At 47.1% G+C, this 20,260-nt stretch overlaps 1 long non-coding RNA gene across 1 annotated transcript; it reads left to right on the top strand.

Annotated features, from left to right (window-relative positions):
* The first annotated feature begins 15,620 nt into the window (after positions 1–15,620).
* LOC107520870 lies at positions 15,621–18,764 on the top strand. Its single transcript, XR_001599452.2, has 3 exons — positions 15,621–15,791; positions 16,175–16,251; positions 16,768–18,764. It is a non-coding gene; the product is annotated as an uncharacterized LOC107520870 (long non-coding RNA).
* The last annotated feature ends 1,496 nt before the right edge of the window (positions 18,765–20,260 follow it).

Genomic DNA, 20,260 nt, shown 5'->3' with positions numbered 1-20,260 from the left:
AATAGTTTGGTTTGTTGCTTGTTTGTTTTATAGACTTGTCTAAAATATAAGTGTGACAACACCGTTTGCCACCGAGATGCTAATGGATCAGCACGTATGAATGACAACTGGGCATCTAATGACATTATTAACGTGGCTTTTTTGTCTTGAGGCATGTTCGCAATTGCTAAGTCTCCTTTGAGTCACGACAGCCGCCCTTCCTGGCTTGTGTGGCCTTGAACAAGCCTCTCTTCCTCTTTCTAAATTCCAGGAGAATCATAATAAATACCCAACTGAGTTTTTAAGGAGGGAACATGAAATAACATGTGAAAAGGGTGTTTTTAAAAGAATAAGAGCTCCAAAATGTTTTTTTAAAAACTCACTATTTTATCGAAGTCTCTACTCCCTCTTCAGTGAAGCGATGATATGGAATAGTACTTGCCTCACAGAATTATTGTGAGGATCACATGAACAACAGAGGGCAGTTCAGGCGCTTAGTTCCGTACCAAGCCCGTAATAAGTGCTCAAAGACGTTCACCGCATACCGGGATCCCATGTGATAATCACGGCAGGTGTGGCCACGCCCACTTCATAGCTGAGGACACTGAGGTTTGAAAGGTCAAGGAGACTGAGACTCTGAGACTCTGACCTTATGCACCTCCTTAAAGCATATTTATAGCCAAATGGCTAGTGGGTAGCAGAAACCCAGTGGTTGGGGGTGACTTCGGGAGGTTTTTCTATTTAGGAAGGATTTAAGTGGGGTGCCGCAGGCTGCTGGCTCCTCTGGACGCATGGCTGAGGATCCACACGAGAAGGTACCAGCCCTGTCTGGGTTGTTCTCTCCTTAGCAGCTGCGATTCCATCAAATATTCATGAGAAATGCAAAATTAAATAGGATAAGGTGACTAAGAGAGAGACAATTGTCGCTTTTGCTTTTAATCCTCGCTTAAACGATAAAAGTAGCAAAGGGGGCAAAAATGGAGATAAGTTTAGCGACAAACACTAAAACTGCAGACTTGCAGGACAGAGATGCCAGGCCAGTCACTTTCAAAGCTTCTGAAACATCTCAACTATTTCAGAGTTTAGGTCCTTCGAGGAGGTGGGCTAGCTCTCGGGCGACGGCGGGAGACTGACTGGCCAGATTCTGCCGACAGGACCTTACAGCAGGTTGCGGGGCTTCGTGTCACGAGAAGAACTAGGCTCCCCAGGAAAGCCTCTAACTATCCAGCTTCAGTCGGTTTGAAAAAGAAGAAGGTTAAAACAACAACAACAACAACAACAACAACTCCAGGCTTCACCCAAAACACCGGTCCGGGAACTAGAGAGCTGGGCGCACAATAATTTCCGGTCACGTCAGAGGAGATTCAAACAGCGGACATCAGCAGAAAAGAATGGAGAAGCCTCCAGGACACTGACTTCATTGATACCCCATTTATCAGCAATTCCTGACTCCATTAAAGGCCGAGTTTACAGCGGAAAGAGAAGCAGAGCCTGAAATATGTCCCGGCAGATGGAAGGAGGGTGTCGGTGACGCTGCGGTTCAAAGGCGTCTGCAGCGTTGTTATCGGGGACCATGGAGTCGGAGCGGCAGCAGAACGAGGCGGCCCCAGAGCCAGCGAGTGATTTACTTGACCCTGGATGGGCGGAGCTGACAGCAGAAACCTCATTAATTGCGCGGGTCACTCTGGAAGACATTAATTTGGTTTGGACTCAGGACGAGAGGAGATTTTCCAGACATGCACTAGGAATTATGAAATCTCCACGGCCGGAGAAAGTATGTCCCAATCGCTTTTTGCATAAATCAAGCTGACTTTCTGAAGAAGGATAATATGCTTAATCAAGGAAGTTATGGAACTTCTTGTGCTTATTAGACAGAAAATATAACAGTATTTTATTTGGTTATCAGTTCTGGGGGAGAGATTTTTTTTCCCCCTTCTCTAAAGTTTTCTCTTGCCAGTGTGGAAGAGATCCTTTGTGAGCGCTGGAAGAACTGGACGTGTAAATAATTTGCTCTTTTTTCCCTCTTTCTTTCCAGTTTCAAGTGAGCCTGAGTGTCGTGTGGGCTTCTCCCCTGAGTCCTGGCCGCTGTGCCAGCTCATCTCCCCTCCTCGTCTGCCTTCCCTCTTTATCTAGAGCTTTCTAGATACTGAACACATTCCTATAAATAACAACCACCAGTGACTGGTGGGTGTTATTCTGTATATTTTGGTGGCTGGGGCCAAAATTAAGAAGTCTGGGATGAGGGCAACTTGGGTTGAAATACAAAGTGTATACTCCTAATCAGAACCACTCTGTTCTCTCTCCAAGTCTACGCGAGTCTGTGCATAAGGAGAACTAACGTCCTCTGGTCCCCACAAGGAGTCACGGCTCAGCCTGTGTGATTTAATGACTTTTAAGGTCTCTGACTTTCCCAGAAACCCTGCTTTTTTCTCTCATTGCTAAATGAAGGGGAAAAGGATATGGGGTACTTTTTGTGGGGCAAGGGGGGATGATCGAATTCAGAACAAAGCAGTTAGTTGAGTTATTTACATCAGTGAATCACTTCATTTTAGGGACACTGACAGACAGATCGAGTTATTCAAAATAGTCAAGAAGGAGAGGGAGAGGGAGAGGCGGGGAGAAAGACAGACAGACAGAGAGAGAGATTGAGACATGCTGCTAGGCAATGAGCTTATACCGCTGTCTGATGCGCAGGCTGCAAACCCCTTTCCTGATGCTATCTTCCCCTGTAAAGGCTGCATTCATCATGTTTAAAGCAAGGTTATCTCTGGCTGAAGAGAACATGCATTAGTACGTTTTACTCATTCAACACTGAACACTCCCTATCAACAACCGTCTGCCTAAAGGGGGCTAGGAGAACGAGAATTAATCACAGGAAGAGACAACTTAAGGGAGTTGGGCTATAAAATGGAATTCATTAGTAAGCCATAAAGTATTAGTGCTTTAGCGAGGCTGCTTCTGCCCCAGGGCTACACTGGCCAGCTCACCTGACAACCAAAAGCCATCTTCACCCCCCACACATGGGGGACGGAGGGAACAGAAAGCTCGCCAGTTGGGGGCTGGACCACGGGGTCTCTGGCCACACAAACTCCTGGACAAATATTGAGTCACAGCCTAGAAGAGTCCAGTTGGCACAGTAATCCTTAAATTCAAGGTCCTCTGCTCATCCCACCTGCAGGCTTAGAACTGCATAAGCTCTTCTCGTAGAGGGTCGTCACACCTGAGGCAGGCAAACACCCTGCTTATAAACACGGGCTCTGGATTTTGCAGATCTGGGTTCAGTGGTTCCGGCCCTTCTCAGCTGCGTGGTCTCGACCAAGCCACTTAATGTCCCTAAGCCTGAGTTTTCTCAAGAGTAAAATGGAGAAGTAACAGTACCCAGAGGAGCAGGGGAGTGAAAAATAAAAGGACAGGGGAGCTTCCATCGCAGCCCCCGACACCGGCATGTGCGAGGCGCCCCGAGCACACAGGGCCCTGTTGGATCGTATTTTAACTTAATTCTTTTCATTAGTAAAAAGCAATAGTTTTTCTCCCTGTGTCCAGTTACTTCCATTTGATCACAAATATATGTGGTCTTTTGCACGGTCCCCTGTCCTCATCCTCACCAGCACACACGTTCGCCAGGAGCCAGTGCTCCACTGGCTGCTTCCCTGACTGGCATTCAGACTCAAAGAGCTGCTATTAAAAGATGACAAAAACACTCAGATTTCTCCCCGCCTCCAACCTCATACTTAAAGGATGTGTCAAATCCTCTCAGAATAAAGCAGAAAACGGAGAGAGACAGTATAGCAGAGCTCTCTCCATCTCGATGTCTTCCTTAAATATCTTGAAATTACTCATTCAATGGCCCTGGGTATACAGTGGTTATTTTTGATTCTCTGATAATGAAATATTGGGAAAAGGGAGGGGAAAAACATCTATGCATCTTAAAATAACATCCTCAAAGTTCTTAGACTATATCAACATTAATGGCCCAGCTGCTACTTTTAAAAGCACGATAACCAAACTGAAAAAATCAATTAATTTCACAATGTAGAGGACTTAAAATGGAGAGCTTAAACAGAGAAGAATCCAGGAGCAATTTCTTCTTTAGGGCCACCATTAAAATCATGTGTGCAGGTATTTTTTGTGTGTTAAAAGCCCCTCCCAGCACCTACCTCCACTTCCTTGAGGCCATCCAGGAAGACAAGCGATTCTGACATTTCTGCACGTAGCAGAGCAGGCTTAGGCTGCTTAATATCCCAAGCCTCAGTCTCTTGTTTATGAAATAATATAATGTGCCTTACAGACAGGATCAAATAAGCCAAGACACGCCAGGCACCTCCACCTTCGTGTGGCCTTCGATAAACGGCTGGTGGAATTGTATGGTATTGGAAAGTGTATTAATCATACACGATGAGATTCCGGCTGCTGAGCTAACTCTGACTGACTGCTGAACCAGTTGTCACTGGCAGAAAAAAACAGAAACTGAATAACACGAAGCCACAGAGCTTGCTAATCATTTGCTTCAAACTTTAATAAATCCACCCACGGTTTCATAAACACTCAAGGTACTTGTTTTAACTGATGCTGTTCACTAAAATAACTGATCGTTTCGACTTTCCAAAATCAGCTGGTTGCTTTGTGGAAATACAGAAACAGCCAAAGCCATTTCTTTTTGCTTCTTAATGCGCAAACGAGCGCGTCGATGTCACTGTTATATTTTTCTCTCGGGCCATGCTGTCAGACACAAAACTAACGCACAGCCAGACAGACGCATGGCTGTGGAGCAGTAAGGTCTTCGTGCAAACCCCACCTCAGGAATTCCCGACGCTTCACTCCTGGTGCATAAGACACAGAAAATATTGGTCCCTCCACCATATTGCTTACATGACTTTTATTGTGGCTTTTCTGATTATAAAAGTAGTGGTTAGTGAGAGTAAAAAGTAAATGAGGAAACATATCAAAGAAAATGACTGCTACCAAAAAAACAAACAACAACAACAAAAAAAAAGAGAAAATAACAAGTCTTGGTGAGGATGTGGAGAAAAGGGAACTTCGTGTACTGCTGGTGAGGCTACGGAACAGCGCAGCCGCCATGGAAAACCGTAGGAGGGCTCCTCCACGATCTAAAAATAGAATCACCACGCGATCCGGCAAGACCACTTCTGGGTATATACCCAAAAGAACTGAAAACAGGATCTCAGGGAGATGTCGGCACACCCGTATTCTCGGCGGCGCTGTTCACGAAGGCCGAGAGGCAGAAGCAACTCCAGTGTCAACCGACAGACAAACGGCTAACCGAACGTGGCGCGTGCACATGGCGGAATATCGTTCAGCCTTAAAGAGCGAGGAAGTCGTGGCACGTGCTACCACGTAGATGAAGCTTGAGGACATCGGTCTAAGTGAAACGGACCAGTCACAGAAGGACAGATGCTCTACGATTCCACTTACACGAGGCACCTATGGCAGTCACATTCACAGAGACAGAAAGTAGAATGGTGGTCTCCAGGGGCCGCGGGGAAGAGACCATGGGAGTAGTTGTCTAATAGGCACGGAGTTTGTTTTGCAAGATGGAAAAGTTCTGGAAGAGGATTGCATGACAACATGAATACATTAAGTCCCCGATGTCAATAGGCTCTTTGATTTTAAGCAAAACAATGTATAACAAAACCAGTTTTACCGTAGGCTTATTGGTTCAAACAGGAGCTAATTTCCTGTAGCACCTCAGTAAAACAATGGCTAACGAAACAGCATTGTTCGAGGACCTGCTGTATACTTAACAATCCTGAACTGTGCCCTTAAACATCGCTAAGAAGGAAACTTCTGTTATGTATTTTTAAACAATTAAAAAGAAGCATCCATAGCTCATCGTATGGGTATAAGTCTGTTAATATTTTGATGTTTCAGTTCAAATCTTTTTTTCACTCGGCTTCAAACTGTTAAATTTTCCCATGACATTTCATATTCTTTTACAACCGTCTTTTAATAGCTGTACAGTATTTGACTCTTTAAGTAAGTATCTACTATGTGGCATTTAGGTTACTTTCAGGTTGTCGCTGCTACAAATAAACCATGATAAACTTCATTTTTACACAATTTTCCTTATATTATGTGTTCCTTATATTACATCTCGATGTCTTTAGCAATCGAGATCATTTTAGCATGGTTGTTGAGACCCTTTTGCTTCTAAACGCTTTGATTCCGAGAGCACACATGCTGGGATTTTAGGAGTGGAAAGGAAAAGTGAAGGACGTCAAGTCAATCTTTAAAAGACGTAAAACTCCCAGTTAGAAAACAGCAATGATTTCAAGATAAAGACTATGGAATTGGCTGCCCACACGTTGTCCCTTTCACAGAGAACATCTGTAAAGAGACGCAAACAAGCAGATACGACTGACACCGGTCAGCAGACGACCCCGTGTCCTTGGTGCGCCCACGATTAAACTTCAGACACCTGTGCCCAGAGCGCATCCTCGAGCCCTTTGCTACAGGATAGAATCACTTACTAAGACCTTGCTGCCCTCATAAGTAAATAACTGAGGACATCGACTCAGAGTGAGCATCATTGCTCCCCAGTTATCAGTGGGGAGACCGAGGCGCAGAGAGGGTAAACGCCTTACCCGGAGCCACACGGCTCACAAGGGCAGGGTCAAGGTTTAAGCCGAAGCTGCCTCTGCTTTCCCCATGCGACATGGCCTTGCCGAACATCACAGCTGACCGCGGAGCTCTGGGCATGGAGGGACACTTGATTCGCACGGTATCTCTGGCTCCCGATTTTCTTTATCTATAGGAAACCGGCGCTGCTCAGCTGGGGAAGACTGTGGGCCCGGTTTCTAGGGGACCCCTTTCCCGTTTCCTGTTCTACTCCCCTCTCCTCCCTGCACAGAACCCGAATAATTAAGTAAAGGAAGAGCAAGAATTGTGTCTCTAAAGGCAGCGAAATATCTTTGATTAGGAATGCTCTATTTTAAGAGAACTCGGAGCTGCAGATCCTATTTCCATATGGCTGCTGCACATGTTTATTAAAGGAAAGACTAACGAGAAGCTGCGAGTACCAGGGGACAGTCATCTTGTGCCGAGTCCCCGGAGGCCAGGGATTGTTCTCTGCCTTGAAGAGTTCGTTCTTAATCCTCCCCGCAGCACGGCCGTGTCCGTACGGGAAGCCTGACAAGGTGACTCGCTGGGGCTGTGTTCACTTTCATCTTCATGTGTTTTAGACAGGAAGAAGGCAGAGCGCTTTGGGGGGTGAGGGTGGGGGGCAGTGCATGGAAGTTCTGGTCGCTGTCACTGGCGTTCTGTGACCGTGGCATTCGCATGAGCTTGGGGCAGTGCCGTGCGAGATGTCGGGTCAGGTGGTTTCGGACGCACTGGCTTCTTCTATTCCAGTCAGCTGGCATCAGAGGCCTGCCAGCTCCTACCCCTGACCTCCCTGTCCTCACCCAGCTGTGGCTGCTGCTGTGTAGACAAATCCTTAAAGACGAAGAAATCGGCCGCTCGCGATGGATATTTTTTTTTTTTTTTTGACCATTGCTCAGTTTTACCTGGTTCCCACATCCATCCGGAGGATGTGCGGAGCCCCGAGGGTCTCAATTTTTTGAAGGCAGGGAGGATATGAGAACTATTAATCTCCTAATTATCATAACCGTGCGGGACGAATCCAGATCCCAAGTCCCCGGTCTCGCAGGCCACGCCCACATTTTTGACAAAATGTTCACGAGGTTTCCTCCCGCGTTGACCCACGCGCAGAGCTGCACGGCTGGGACACCCTTCTCCTCCCGCACGGGCCTTCTTCACAGTGCTCAAACGCGACTTCTGCAGACCAGTCATCTCCAAATCCTCTTCGCCGTCGTCTCTCAGCACATATCTGCTTTCACTCCGACGGATTCCATCTTCCCGCAGGCCACCTTTCCTATGTCCCTGGATCCTGCTGAGCTTAAAACACGAAAAAGTGACACCTTGACCGACCGCTTGGATCCCTAGCACCATGACCCAGCATAGCCGAGAAGGAGAGGGAAATCAGGCGAGCCCGAAGCCAGGTCCCCGGCACACTGTGTTAGAGGACACACGGTCCGCTGAAGAGGAAATGTTGTTTACAGGTCCCACGAGGGCAGGAAGGGAGGGAGATGTGGACCGAAGAAAATATAAACAATGAATAAACACGAAGGGCCAAGGCAGGACCGCTCTTCCCGCTGACCTGGACTTGGCTAATCGCGCCCCTCGTCCCGTTGCTTCGAGTATTCCCCGCCCACCACCCCCGCCACGGAGCGTTAAAGCTCCCCCTGCTTCGGGATACATGATAAAAGCTCAGACGTGGGCAGGAATGATCAGCTCCTGTGCCTCATGAGAACACTGGCTACTTCTGGGAAGAAGGGGGAACACGAAGCGTTTCAGCTGTGCTTGTTGCCATTTATTTCTTAACCTGGTAACAGGTAGGTAGGTACACCAACGTTTTTCTTTTCCTTTATCCCTTTTTAAAAGCCCAAAAGACTTCCTAAGAATGCTAAAGTCAACAAATAGGTAAAAGAAACTCATCAGCAAAGCCCACTTCTTGACACCCTCACCGAGGACACCGGGGCCGGCTTCCCAGGTGTGCGGCCTGCGCAGACTCACAGGACTCTGCACAAAGAAGGGTCTCGAGCCCGCCTTGATGCTCTGCTGTCACTGTCTTAAAATTCTGTGTCAGTGTTCAATGAGCCCACATTTTCATTTTCCACTGAGCCCTGCGTATCACGTAGCGGGTCCTAGCATTCTAAGGGACACATGTGTGTACTCAAGCCCAGAAACCATGGGGACACTCTTCCCCACCCCGATGCCTTCCTTCTCTGCAGGACCAAATGTAGAGACACCTTCGCTGGGACTCACAGTTAGTTGTAGACTTCCAGCCACATAGTGAGTGTGTGTGTGTGCGTGCGCGCACACGCATGTGTGTGTATGTTTTTTTTTGCTGCAGGAGGACACTCGTCACTCTTCCAATGGAAGTGGTAGATCTCACTCCCCACTTTGGCTAGGTAGAAACACCCTCCCACTGTCTCATCTTCTCTCTCTCTCATCTTGCTCATCTTCCCTTATCTTCTCCTCAAAAACCAAAGACAGACAAGACACGGAGGAGGAATAGGATGGTCAGAGTCGGTGGCAATTCTCAAGAATGGCGAGAGGAAGTGGTTCCAGACCTGTCCCAACTCCCCTCTTTGTACCAAACGAGAAGGAAGTGGCTTCCACTTATTCCTACTCCTCACCAGAAGTCACTTATTCTTAAAATGTTGGTTTGGATTTAATCCATCGAATGAGGACGAAAGATTTCTACCCTCCGATTACTCACAGAGCATGTACCCTCACTCAGAAAATGAACCGCTGTGCTTCCACAATGCGCAGGCACCGTATCGAGCCCTGGAAGCCCGAAGGACGGAACCCCAGTGTCTGCAGCCAGCACGTGCTCACGGTCCGCTGCAAAGGCAGGAAGCAAACCAGTTATAACGCGGGGTGGTCACTGCTGTCCCGGCGGTGGGTGCTCCGTGCTGCAGGTGCAAACCAGGAGCGCCTGGGTGGGTGGAGACATCCTGACCGGTGTCGCGTTGGGGTGCGGTGGGGGACAGCATCCCTGGCAGCGGAAACGGCGTGCGTACGAGCGTGCGGTGCATCCGTTCGGAGGACCGCCGCTCACCCGTTCATTCCTTCTGTATAAATCCGCACTCCTGCGTTCATCGCGGCACTAGTCCCAATCGCCAGGGTGTAGGAAGAACCCGGTGTCCACCAGTGAGGGACACCGACAGGGACAGCGTGGAGAGGAACCGTTTGAGACCCCCAGGTCTTCAGCGTCCGTTCACGCTGGGCTGACGGTCTGGGCGCAGAGCCCTGTCCGGTGTCTCTCTGCTACGGTGCGGCTTCCAGTTCATTTCTGAGAGGCCTCGCGCCGTTAGGATGGCCATTCCTCTGGCCATAACCGAACTTTCCTCTTCTCCTTCTCTTCTTCCTTTTTATTCTTCTCCGTTGGTTTTCAAGACCTTCGAGTTCCCAAATTTCAAAACGATGTTGTTCGTGTGTATCTCTCTAATGTGCCCTCAGTGGAAATGAATGCATATTCTTCAGCTGTGTTATTTCTTAGATAATTTCCTCCCTTTTTTTTTTTTAACTCTAATTAGCAAGATAATTTTCTCTCTTCCGTTTTTTCTGTTCTTTCTGTTTTAGAACGTCTATTAGTTCCCAGCCTGGTCATCTAATTTTCTTATTTCTTTTCTCATATATTCCAACCATCTACTTTTTGTTTTATTTTGTACATTTCTTCAACCTTATTTTCCAACCCTTGTAATGACTATTTTTTGCTTTTTAATTAGCACAAGCTCTTCCTATTCTCTGAATGTTCCTTTTTAAAGTAGGATATTGCTCTTTCTTCATCATATCTTTTTAAACATCAATGAGGACATCGTCTGGGGAAGATTTATTTTTAAATGCATTCTGGTTGCTCTCATTGTCTTGCCTTCTCCTGAGTGTTTTAACTACATCTCTATTTTCACCTTGGAGGGTTCCCTCAAATGCCTGGTGGCCCTTGATTATCCATTTCTCTTTCAGAATGAAACATTAAGATTTTAGAAGCGCTTTTTTTTTTATGTGAAAGTCTCCTTCTCAATTGTGAGCTTCATTACAGGGCCAGACTCAGTTGTCTCCTTGAAGGACCTCTAACAGTATCTTTAGATCCTTTTTCTTTAGCAAATTTCCCCGAAGACAAAGCACCCAGTCTCCCGCAGGGAGGGTACAGCTCTGACTCTCCACATTCCAAGAGCTTCGGGACCAGAAGCCAGGGCAGCAATGGTCGATATGTAAACCTTCGCTTAATCCTCCTGTTTTCTGGGTAATGTTCTTCTCTGCTATGCCTGGTATTCTTGAATCCAGGGCCTCTCTCTTGCCGCCTCTCCTGAGAAGGAACTGTCAGTGGTCTAGAGGTCACTGGGAAGGCAGGAGCCTGGCTGCTCGGGTTACAGGAGAGGACTTGAGGCTGCTTCTTCAGACTGGGGCCTCCGACGTGGGATCCTTGCCCAGGTCCTGCAGCTTCCATTTGCATGGTTCGTCCCACCCGCAGACGTTGCATTTTCAGCTTTCTCAAACGTGCAGAGTCATTTGCCGCTCGTCTATTCACGTTGCAGCTTCTAGATTTTGTTCTTATCTTTTTGTTTCTCTTGTCGATTAATGCTTTTGAAAAAAATTCCTTTCTTAGTCTACGGCCACGCCACCCTGAACAAGCCCAATCCTATCTGATCTCGGAAGCTAAGCAGGGTCGGGCCTGGATGCGAGACCACCTAGGAAGACCAGGTGCTATAGGCATAAAAAATAAAAAATAAAAAATAAAGGATTGTAAGCTGACAAGGTTCTATAAAATTTTCAGGGATTCTGGAATTTTCATGATAACTAATTTGAAAGAGACAAAGTTGGGGGAACTCTGCTCCCCAACTAAACTCACTCTACGCCCTGCTCTCTCGTGTGCACACATCCTTCGGTATGTCCACGGGAGGGTCACGCCAAGCTCCCAATTCCCCGGCTTCACACTCCTTGAATTGGACAGAGGCAGAGGAGGAAAGGCCCACCACACCTGCCTAGCTCCAAGCCCACACAGCCTTCCTCCTCCTTCACCTGAGATTCTTGGCCCCTGTCGCCACGGCTGCCCTCTCACCCAGAGGGATATAAGAAACCCCAGCTCGGCGTCCAGTGCACCTTCCTGCAATGCACCTCGCCCTACCCCTGTTCCAGATGTGATTCTGCCCGGGCCCCATCTTCCACACGATGCTGACACCTGCCTCCGAGTCTCCACCTGGTGACCCGCCTCATAGCTCCGTCTATGGAAAACTAGACCAGGATCGGTATTTAGCAGTATTTTCCATCTGGACGTTTCCCTCTCGATTAACCTTCATTCTTCAGAAGCCACAGAGCGGCCGACTGGTCAGCTGCTTCCTGATCTCACTTCCTGCTGGACGCCCCCCGCCAGGGGTAAGCGGCCCATGCCTTAGGACACCAGCTACCCCCAAGCTTCCCTGATCCACCTGCTAATGCGTGAAGTTTTCTCTCCATCCCTTGACATGAGCCACTTAAACCTGGGCTTGAATGAACTCCTCCACTCTTTTCCTGAAGGCGGCAATTCAGGGACTCGGGGGTTTGAAGAAGGACAACGGAAGCCAGAAGACGCCCCTCTGCGCTGCGTGGTTTTAGGGCCGGCCCTGCCCAGCGTCCTCCCCATGCCCTCTCCCCTCTCACAGTCACGCTGGGCCTCGCCTGACGCCTGCGGCCGCCCTTCTACATCATGTAATCTCTCAGCTCGCGGTTTCTCCCATTTCTCCCCTGACTTCTCAACTGTAGAGTTAACAGCCTTGAAAGGAGGAGCGTCGGGCTTTCTTCTTCGTATGGTCCTACCTCGGGATCATTCTGGGATCGTCTATCCAGTTCCCCCGCCATGGCCCACAGGTCGCTCTGTCCACAGTCCTGACGGGGAGACCCACCAGGGTGAGCTGCATCGCCATCCGCACTGTCAGAGAGGTGGCGTTTTCCCTTCACATTAATGACTTCGCCTCGCTCTTTAAGTGGGTACAATGACGCCTAGCTCCCAGGGAGTCATGAGGGGTCAGGGTACCTGGCACATGCCTAGCACAGGTCGACGAGCAGTGGGTGCCAATCCATGGATTCAGCCTCCCACAGCCAGAGTGGAGGGGCAGCGGGGAAGCCACAGCGGGCCCTGGGGCACAGAGGAGGGTGCCCAGCGCTGTGTGGGGTGGGAACCAAAACATGGGACAAGATCCGCCCGTCCAGTTCCATCAGCCCAAATCCAGAGCCTGTGAAAGCACTAAGGGGCCATTGCCTACAGCTCCCCCAGCCAAACAGAAGGCGCCCAGCCCTGCGGGAGCACGGTGCCCAGTGGCCATATTTCAGTAAGCCTCCCGACTTCTGAGTAAATAACTGTGTGCAACAGAGACAATAAACATCGCCTCCCAGCCTGAAATCAGATCTGCAGATGCCTCAGCGTCTCTGGCCTGGGCGGGCTGTAATTACAGGATATGTTACATTTTCTTTATAGCTCATCCTGATGGTTGCAAAGTGACCGCACCAGCCCGGGCAGTGCCCCGCTTGGTTCTGCTACTAGGGGTGATGCAAACCAGATGCTTCTCTGAGATTAATCATCAGTATACTCTCGCCCTGAGTCAAGTAGGGCTCACCATTTGCTTGGAGAAGCCATGTAAAGTGGTGATAAGCTGGGGTGACCTGCAACCTCCTGTTGGGGCTGCCACTCCACAGTGAGATAAGCCATTTGACACCCTCAGAGGTGACTGGGGAGAGAAATAAGCAACTGACAAGAACTAAAACTTCACCCAGCACGTGACGTGTCCTGGGGCATGAGAGCACTCCCCGGAGGTGCCAGGGGAGGATTTGTAGGGATCTGGAAATTTGGATAGTCACGGGCATCTTTTCTGAGCATCTACAGATATTGTCTAGCCCTAGACAAGAATCCCTTGGAACTCCTGAGCAAAATCTCTTCTACTTAGACACAGATTTCCTCAGAGATAGTCACACAATATATAAATCGATGAATGTGTAATTGAGTTACTCCTGTTACATCTAACACTGTAAATCTCAGAGTTGGAACTTGGCAATGTGAGCATCAATATCTAAAATTATCAAGAGAAAGTGTCCAGCATGAGGATGCTGACTGAAGGTGTGAGGTAGGACCCTGGGATTGGCAAGTTGGATGAGACCCGCAGGTAATTCCGATACAGAGACATGTTTTTTAGAAAGTGTTTTCAGGAACCTTTTTTCCAGTCCTGAGCCAAATGGGATCTGAAATGCAGAGGGGAGAAGCGCGTGCTCCCCGCTGCCAGTGTCAGAACCGTGAAGTCACTCAGAGGACCCACTCCCTGCCCCGCCTGCGGGCTCTGGGCCTGAGCACAGCCTCCACGGGCTGCCTGGGACCGGGCACCTGTGTTCAGAGGTCAGGGGTTTGTATGAGGAATGGCTGGATGTTCTGGCTAACTACGCGTAATCAGAAAGGTCTATGTTTTCAAAAGCTCAACTCAGAAGCATCTTTACCAAATATATGTCAGTTCTTGAGAACTCGCTTGTCAAATTTTCAATGGTTATACTCAGTTACTTTCAGTTACTCATTATATTTGCTTTGCTTGATGTAATATTTACTTTTCCACTTGGCAGACAGCTCTTTTTTTTTATAGGTGTCTTGATTTCATTGAGTAAACCATTAGCTGTTGGTGGGAGGCTATTCAAGTCAAAATACGATTCTTACTCTTAGATCCACACAGCCCAGGAAATTCTCAATTGAGTACTCTTTTCTAACTACTCTTCTAATATGAAATATTATATGTAATATAATTAACTTCCTTTATAATAATGGTCCAGACAGTAACAAGTGGCACATTCCTAAAAAGCCAACCCAATATCGGGGTTTAAGAATATTATTTTTTGTTTTTTCTGAATATCGTAATATGTAATTATAATAAATCCAAGCAAAACTGAATTAAGTTAGAAAGTGAAAGCTAACCACAAACAGAGTGAGAGTTAGGTTTGGAGTCAAAATCAGAAGTGTTCATTACACACATCACTAGGTAAAGTCTACAAAGATTTTGCATTTTGATCAGGACATTTTGGTGTTGCCATCGAAATGGTGAGGTTGCACCTTATCTTACTTCCGACTTCCTGTTAACAAAATAAATCAAGCTGGGTTCACAGACTAGTACGTCTGTTGGTAAAGACTTTACTGACTGAAAGGAAGGTACAGCGATAACCCGCACACGCCCTGCCCCACACATACGCAGCCTCCCCCATTGTCAAAATCACTCACCTGAGTCAAGTACTCTTAATAATAGCAGAACACCATGTATAGAGAACCTACCACCAAATCACATGCATTCTGCACGATAACCATTATTATACCCTTTTCCCTCATGTAAAGTGGCTTGGAGGCCTTCTGGAACATCTCCAAGGTCACGGAACTAGAAAGTTGCCTGAGATGCCGCTCAAAACCTACGCTGTCTGATTCAAAGCTGTTTTGTTCCCAGAGGTTGCCATAAAGACAATCCTTGGCATCTTTATACTTTATTCCCTGTAATCTGGTCCAGGGTCCTCTAAAGCAGGACATTTAGCCGCCCATATCAGCAGAGGAGTTGCAGCTGCTTCTTTTCTGCGGTGGTGGTTAGCGTGGCCATCACAGATAAAGCTGTCCCTTTGCCACTGGGGGCAGGATTCTGTCCCACTCTCTCCGAGGGGACCGTTGGGCCTTCCTGGATCTGTAGACGCAGTTCCAGTCTTGCTCATGCCTTCAGTGTTGCATCTGAAACGATCCAAGTTTCCCAGGTCACTAGGAACACCTGCATTCCACTGAAATGCAGATATTAAACAAAACCAAATGTAGGAGATTCTGGGGCTGTGTGTCATCTGTATCCACACTCCACTTCTCTCCCTCGGGAGAGATGCTTGAGACTTGATCACAAGGTCTTTTTGATGATGCTGCTAAAAACTGTTCAAAAAAACATTATCTCCTCTTTACACAACATGGGCTATTATTGGGCAACATGAAGTCATGATTACAGCGCACTAATTTTAGCTAAGTCAGACGTCTTCATGAAAGCCTTACTCATGCCTGCCCAACCACTGCTGACTGAGCCCAAGTTCACATGACTTTGGACAAAAGGAGAAACAGTCAATAACCTGCTGTCTCTCTGTCAAGCCTGAAGCAGGCGGTCCAGTTCATGCCTAGATCCCACGAGCTCTGCTGCCTGTCCCGGGTGACCCCACGCCATCCCACTATCGGCTGGCTTTTCAGAGACTCAGGCAAGATGGACAAGGTACAGCCCTGTATGGTCCTCACCCCACCCGACCCCTTCAACAAAGGACCTGGTTTTAAGGACCACGATGCTAATTCTTGCCTCCCTCATGGTCTTGGTTGTTCCCAAAGTGGGTCTTGTTATTCCTCTTCTATGATCTGCTTGAAGTACCTTGTAATCCTAAATAATGCCCCATAATGGCTGAATTGTTTGGGAGTTGGTTTGTTTAGTGGGTTTTTCCACTTGCTGTTTACCGAAGTCTCTGAGAAATTTCGAATGAGGTTCTGATCTACTGTTTCTTACTCTTCTGATTCTTACTCTTAATTGATTGGCTATAAGGTAAAAAGACTTGAGTTATGATTTTTTTAATTATTATTATTTTTTATCATGGCCTCCATATCCAGCCTTCAAGTGCAGGCATCTTTGGAGATACTGCAGGTTGGGTTCCAGATGACCACAGTAAAGTGAATATCGCAATAAAGTGAGTCACACAAATATTTCGGTTTCCCAGTGCATATAAAAATTATGTTTACACTATCCTATATCTATTATGTATCCAACAGCATTATGTCTAAAAACTAATCTACTGTACATACCTTAATTGTAAAAATACTTTATTGCTTAAAAATGCTAATCATCATCTGAGCCTTGCAACCTTCTCACTGGTGGAAGCTCTGGCCTCAGTGCTGATCACTGCTGACTAATCAGGGTGCTGGCTGCTGAAGGCAGGGTCCTGTTGGAATTTCTTTAAAAAGACAACGATGAAGCTGCATTGTTTGACCCTTTCATGAACCATTTCTCTGTGGCAGGCAATGCTATTTGATAGCATTTACCCACACGAGGACTTCTTTCCAAATCGGAGTCGGTCCTCTGAAACCCTGCTGCCGCTTTATGAACTAAGTTTATGTAATATTCTAAATCTGTTGTTGTCATGGCAACGATATTCACCAGGAGTAGAGTCCATCTCAAGAAAACCACCTTCTTTGCACATCCACAGGAAGCAGCTCCTCACCCATCAAGTTTCATCCTGAGACGGCGGCAAGCCAGCCACATCTCCAGGCTCCACTTCTGACTCCACTTCCCTTGCTCTCCCCCTACATCTGCGGCAACTTTCTCCGCAGAAGTCTTCAGCCTCTCAGAGTCATCCGTGAGAGTTGGAATCAACTTCTCCAAACTCCCGGTGATGTTGATATTCTGGCCTCTTCCCCACAAAGCATGAATGTGCTCAACTATTTAGAATAGTGAATGCTTTCCAAAAGGGTTTCAATTGACTTTGCCCAGATCCGTCAGAGGAATTACCATCTATAGCAGCTATAGCCTTACGAAAGACAGGTCTTAAATAATGAGACTTGAAAGTCGAAATCACTCCTTGGTCCATGGGCTGCAGGATGGATGTTGTGTTAGCAGACACAAAAACCACATTAATCTCATTGTCCATCTTCACCAGATGGACACTTAGCTGACCAGGTGCGTTATCCGTGAGCAGTCATATTTAGAAAGAAATCTTTTTTTACTAAGCAAAAGATCTCAACAGGAGGCTTAAAATATTGTAGATATTAAAGCCAGCCATTAGGCCACGAGCATCATATCCAAGTGTAGCACTTATTACAAGTCCATACCTAAGCTAGATTCTCTACAAGAGATGCTGGAAGGAAAAAAACAGCTCCAGATTCCAAGAGTTTGATATCTTGGTAAACTCAAAACAGTCAACTGAGTCAACCAGCCCTTACTGGAGCATACTCATTTCTGCCAAGGTACAACAGGTGAGACCCTCCTGCTCCACGAGGATTTGACAGCCGACTCAGTAATGGCTGCCCTGCCTTAAAACATGGCAGAGGATTACTACAAGACTAATAATAACAGGAGGAAAAAATCTTGCTGGAATTGAAGAGACGGGCCTCACCCAAAGTAGACTGCGAGGCCAGTCACCCCGGGAGCTCTCAGGACAGGATTATGACATGTTCCTCAGACCCTGAGCTTGGTGACCCTGTTACTTAGTAAGGTTCTACCAGTGTCACTCAGCTACTCTCTCAGTTCCTGCCTCTCATCATGTGACCGGGCAGCTGGTCCTGCCTTCCCAATAAACGCTCCAGAGGGAGAATCCGAAAGGTCTTTGTAATTGCCAGGCCCAACGTTTGGGCAAGTCAGGGACTGTGGCAGTTGCTGCAATTCAAGTCTCCAGCTTAGAGGCAACTCGGGGCTCCCTCTGTTCCCCAACCTGGAGCTGAGGGCTGAGAGCCGAGGCCCCGTCCCTTCCATCCTCCCACCTCTCTTTAGTCACAGGCAGCCCAGAAAGCTATTTAGCAATCAACACTTATCCTTCAATTCTCAGATGTATGTGATTTGAAAAAAAGAAAAAGAAAAAGAAAAAACAGAAAAAATATTCCAAGGACGTCAGAGTGAGGGGAATGTGGACAACAGATGCTGCTACTTGTTTTCGTCCTCGTTTTATCTGTTAAAAATCCATAAAGCATGAATAACAAGGGAGAAATGGTTCCAGCTTTCGGTAAAATCAAAAAGGGGGTATTGTACAGTTTGGGTTGTACTTCTTACGTTTTACGTTGTTTTGCTACTCAACACACTTTATTAAATCATAAAATTCTAGAGCAGGAATAGAACTCGAGAGTGATTCATCCCAGTTCCTGGTCTCGAAGCTGGTGACTGAGCACCCAGGCTTGAAAAATACCCCCTTTTCTTTATACTAATACCCCCTCCCTGCCATGCCAGCCTCATTGTGCCATTTAGAGGGTCTAAAATGTTTCATGGGTGCAGATATTTATTCACTCAATTTATTCACTTACTAATTACCCTGCTGAGCACCTAGCAAATGGAGGCTTGAGTTCTGGAAAACAGTAGTTGACTAAAATGAAAGTCAAATTCAAGTTCTTGGGACGTTAGGTTTCTCGCTCTCGTCTCTCCCTTCTACCGCCATTGTTGTCATTTCAAACCATGAAATAAACTAACATTATGGAGCATGTGTGGTGTCGAGCGCAGTGGTATGTTTGCTGTGAGGGGGTATGTGGGTGTGTGGGTAGGTGAGCGTGTACTTGACAAATGATAAAGGTGACAACATAAACCACCGAGATATTCAGTAAAAGGTTCTGGAGAAATCAGTTCCCACGTAGACACATATAGGATGTGGACAGACATAAAGAGTCAATTCACAAAAGAAGTAGCACAAATGTACAGCAGGCATTTGAAAAAAAAATGCTCACGTTTACCACCAACGATTGAAGAAATCAAGTTAAAACAATGAGATATCATCATCAGAAAGCAAAAATAGTCTGTGAGACTATAAACTGGCACTATCATCCTAGAAAGAATTCGCCACTGTTTAGCAAAACTAAATGCTTATTGTTCTGACCCAGAGAAGGCGCTTCTAGGTGTAAATTCTAGAACGGAGCGTGCACGGGTCCAATCGCGTTCCCGTCACACTGTTCACAGTCGCAGGCAGTCAGAGACAAACGAGTTTTTGATCACTAGGAGAATAAGTACGTTATGAGCAGGAGATGCATGCTATGCAGTACCAAACTAAAAAGCAGGGATAAAGCTCAACGATATATGAAAAAGAAGAAACAAAATGAGAGTTATAATGAAACTCCAATGATGTCAAAAAAATAATAATAATAATAACATCAAACGGATACACAAAACCACAGCACACATTTTACGAGTACGTAAATTTAAGGATACGTTAGAGGGGTTTTCTACCAAGGGCACATCAGTAAGATCTGGTCAAGAAAAGAGAAACTTCTAAGCAGGAAGGGAATCAGTGCAGAGACTGAGGTGCTTTCGAAACCATTGGAAAGGCTACAGGAGCGAAGCGCAGGGAAGACCCCTGCTAGTTTCCAAGTTCACTACCAGACTTCACATAAAACAGGAAGTTGGGACTGTCACCCACGAGGACTAACGGAAACGCCACTGATGGTTACAGTTGCACTATCACTGAGGTGGGCGATTAATGTGAGAAGCTGCAAGATCTAGCACCTGTCGCCACTACAGAAGCAGAACGGCAGCTCTCCAATCCCGGTGAGGGCATCTGTCCCCGCGAAATATCAACTGAGACGCTTCCGATCAAGGATCCTGGGACATGTGAGCATCCGCTTAACGACTCGGGGCAGCACCCGAAGAGGGTGGGAATGAGGCTGAATGCCGATGGCCACTCCCGGGGCTGCTCGGGGGGCCCACACGCCCTCCTCTGATTCACTTACAAACAAGAGCAGCAGCGGCGTGCACTCTGCCTAACCAGATGCAACTGTCCCTCGTCCAAACAAAGAGGCATTCCCCTCTCCTCAGATGCAGCGTCACCACTGTAACCATCACCTAGTTCAAGCCAATCCCCCTTCAGTATCATGTAATGGAACTTAACACGACATGCGCAATCGCCGACAGTGTATCTTTACATAACAGGAGAAAGGCAGAGGGGAAATGGAAATTCTGCATTCCTTAATACAGACAAAGGCAGGTGCACATACATGGAAGACTAGAAA

The sequence above is a fragment of the Rousettus aegyptiacus genome, unplaced genomic scaffold, assembly GCF_014176215.1.
Source record: "Rousettus aegyptiacus isolate mRouAeg1 unplaced genomic scaffold, mRouAeg1.p scaffold_m13_p_18, whole genome shotgun sequence".
Classification (NCBI taxonomy): Eukaryota; Metazoa; Chordata; class Mammalia; order Chiroptera; family Pteropodidae; genus Rousettus; species Rousettus aegyptiacus.
The sequence above is the reverse complement of the archived record's forward strand: the minus strand, read 5'-3'. Positions and strand labels throughout refer to the sequence as shown.